A 3607-nucleotide genomic window follows, 5' to 3' on the forward strand; every position below is an offset into this window, starting at 1 on the left:
ACAAGACCTTGATACTTCCTTGCATCATTTCACAGCAAGCGGTCAGACTGTAGTGCGAGCTGCAGATATTGTGAGAGATATCTCCCCCCCCCCCCCCCTCAACATTCTTCTCGCTGTGACATGTCGTAGTGCTTAATACTTTTTTTCCGCGCTCTCTGTTGAAATGACACAAGAACTGTTGAACAAGCTATATTGCTGTCGTCTTTAACAATCGGGTTTCTGCCGGTTATTCGCGTGCACATTTCAACTGCGTGACTCGCAGTCTTCTTCAGGTGCTGTCTGATACTGATTCCAAAGTGCTTCTTCTTTTCTTTTTTTTTTCCGGCGTTTCATTCTCCTCTCTGAGGGAGAGGAGCGGGCTGTTCTAAGGCATTCTATGTAGCCTCTCCAGCCAAGGTGTTCTAGGGAGTTTTATTTGGTTTCATGTATTTTTATATCTTGCAAAAAAGAGGGGCTTATTTCTCCAAATTGGGAATTTATGTGCAACGTGTCCAGTATTGATGCTCCGTACCGCCTCAAGGGCTCTGTCCGTGGTATGCTCTGTACTTGTTTCCGAACGCTGTGCGCGTACTTTGTGGTTATTATCCGCTGTCAGTCTTGCTGCATGAAATTCTGAATGAAGTTCAAGCCGTGTTAGACATTTTATCTTCATATTGTCGTCATTTAAGCCCTACGGTGATCTGGGACGTTCTGATACCGTGGCGTACCGTGTCAGCCGTTCTGTCCGAGGTACGTTCCCGCCAGGGGCGATTGTAATATTTTCATATCACTGGTGTTGAGATTGCCGTTCGAGAGTAGGTAGAACGACCTGAGGTATTGGGTCTGTTGTCTGAGGTTACATTTCACGGGCGTCTTCGTTACATATTCTGGGCTGTTTCATCTAATTCCATTTCCATACTTGTATCACCTGGGGTTTTGATGTTGCTTCCGCTGGGTTTACAGATGATCGAGTGCCAGGTTTCAGGCATAGCTCAGCTGGAAACCGGTGTCACAGTTAGTAAGATTCTCTGTGACCTTGATCTCAATAGATTCTTTGATGACGCTGGCCCACTGTCTGACTAGGTGACGGGACTAACATCTCTAACTCCTTCCTCCTGTCTTTTTTTTCTTCTTAAATTCAACAAACCTTTTTATATTTCCAATTCATATACTATGTTTTGAAAAAGTACGAAGCTTCAAAAACAAACTAAACAATGGAAAAAAGAGACTGAAATGAATAATAAGCCCGCCTCCACGTGGCGTAACATGGGCATCGGTGTGATCGGATGTGGGCGCCATGTGGAACTGCTACTCAGATCCACTCGTGTCCCATAGACCGATCAAAGCGGACGAGAGGCAATAATGACCCACCGTAAGCAATCAGGTGGTGAGTCGGTAAAAAGAGGCAGCAAGTGAAAAAAAAGTGTCCCGGTATCTCATGTTTGTGTTAGAATCTTGGCGTCATTGTAGTTCATAGAATGACTAAGTTCTGAACAGTGCTCGGCAATCGTTGACTTGATTGCATGTCTCAGTCTGGTGTGCCTTTGGTGTTCTTTGCACCTGATGTCAATGGTCCTAATCGTCCGTCCGATGTATGCCATACCACATTCACATGGTATGTGGTAAATGCCCGGTTTCTTTACACCCTGGTCACCCTTCACACTGCCTAGCAGAGTCTTAATCTTAGTGGGTGGATGGAACACGCTCTTGATGTTGTGTTTGAGGAGAATTCTGCTGATTTTGGCAGATATCGGCCCGACACGGCTGGCCACTATGGCCAAGCGGTTCTAGGCGCTTCAGTCCGGAACCACGCTGCTGCTACGGTCGCAGGTTCGAATCCTGCCTCGGGCATGGATGTGTGTGATGTTCTTAGGTTAGTTAGGTTTAAGTAGTTCTAAGTCTAGGGGACTGATGACTTCAGATGTTAAGTCACATAGTGCTTAGAGCCATTTGTACCATTTCCCGACACGTGGCAAATATGCAACCTTGTCCGTTTCATCTCGTACCTCTTCAGGAACCTCTGGCAGGGAAACAGGGCAAAGTGCGGTTTGAACATCTCGAGAAGAGTATCCATTTTTGTAGAACACAGATTGTGGGTCGCCAAATTATTAGGATCTGACAGAGTTCGTACCTAGTAAACCAGAGTTCTAAGTGCACCATTTTTCTGTGCCTGATGGTGGCAACTGCTGGCTTGCAGGCACAAGTCGTGTGATACGACTTGACTAGTACTCCTCTTGACTAGTACATCTAGCAGTGGGAACGGTCCATACTCCTCAAGTTCCATCGTGAATTTAATATTAGGATGGCTTGAGTTTAGGTAGTCCAAGAAAACGTCGAACTATTCCCTCCCGTCGAGCCAAATAACAAAGGTGTCATCCACGTACCTAAAAAAAGCATTTTGGTTGATCTGGCGCTTATGTAAGAGCTTCCTCTTTAAATATCTCCATAAAGAGATTAGGCGCCACCGATGAGAGAGAGCTGCCCATTGCCACCCCTTCCATTTGCTCGTAGAATTGGCCCCCATATAGGAAGTATGTCGAGGTCAATTAGGTGCCTGAGTAAGTCCAGGAGAGCACCGCCAAACTTTTCTCTAGTCAGCACAAGTGAATCATTCAGTGGTATGCAGGTGAATTGTCGAAACTGACCATGATATTAGAGTCCGTGATCTACAGCTATCCGTGGCGTTGTAGGAAATCCTCGGAGCTACCATTTATTGTGATGGCCACATTTCCCTACATATGGCGAGAGCATCTTCTTAAGGTGCCGTGTAATACGCAGTGGAAATAGAGGAAGCCCTTCCTTGTGCACCATAAGCACCTCGTCTTCAGGCCACAAGTGGCCCATCGAGACCATCCGACCGCCGCGTCATCCTCAATGAGGATGCGGATACGAGGGGCGTGTGGTCAGCACACCGCTCTCCCGGTCGTTACGATGGTTTTCTTTGACCGGAGCCGTTACTATTCCGTCTAGTAGCTCCTCAATTGGCATCACGAGGCTGAGTGCACCCCGAAAAATGGCAACAGCGCGTGGCAGCCCGGATGGTCATCCATCCAAGCGCCGGCCAGGCCCGACAGCGCTTAACTTCGGTGATCTGACGGGAACCGGTGTATCCACTGCGGCAAGGCCGTTGCCGCCTTATGCACCATAGGCTGGCCATAGAGGCTGGGTGGTACTGACGGTTTTGCTCTTAGCTGCTTAATGATGTTTTCTAGAACGCCGGTTTCCTTTGGAAGAGCCCTGGTCTTCTTAACCACCTTGTGGGTCCCTTTTATACTAGTATGTATCTAGGTCATTCAGAAGTTGTGCGCCTTACTATCATTCAGAACTTCATACAGCATGATTGACAACGTATAATAATCACAAAGTACGCGCACAGCTTTCTGAACAGCCGCGATTAGAAGAAATGCTGCTGTTGGTCGGCGCGTACCACTTTAGAGAGCGCCTGACGCGGCGCGGACCGCAAACGAAGCGCCTAGCACAACATAGGCATAAATACCGTACTCGCACTGCAATCAGTATCAGACAGCACCTGTAGAAGACTGCGAGTCACGCAGTTGAAGTATCGTGTAAGAAAGACGGGAATAACCGGCAGAAACTCAGTTGATCAAGATGACAACGCCTCGCGGGG

At 47.6% G+C, this 3607-nt stretch overlaps 1 pseudogene; it reads right to left on the minus strand.

Moving 5' to 3' along the window:
- Positions 1-2993: 2993 nt before the first annotated feature.
- On the minus strand, positions 2994-3111 carry LOC126254828 (5S ribosomal RNA; annotated as a pseudogene).
- Positions 3112-3607: the final 496 nt, after the last annotated feature.

This window comes from Schistocerca nitens, chromosome 4 (genome assembly GCF_023898315.1).
Source record: "Schistocerca nitens isolate TAMUIC-IGC-003100 chromosome 4, iqSchNite1.1, whole genome shotgun sequence".
NCBI classification, from domain to species: domain Eukaryota; kingdom Metazoa; phylum Arthropoda; class Insecta; order Orthoptera; family Acrididae; genus Schistocerca; species Schistocerca nitens.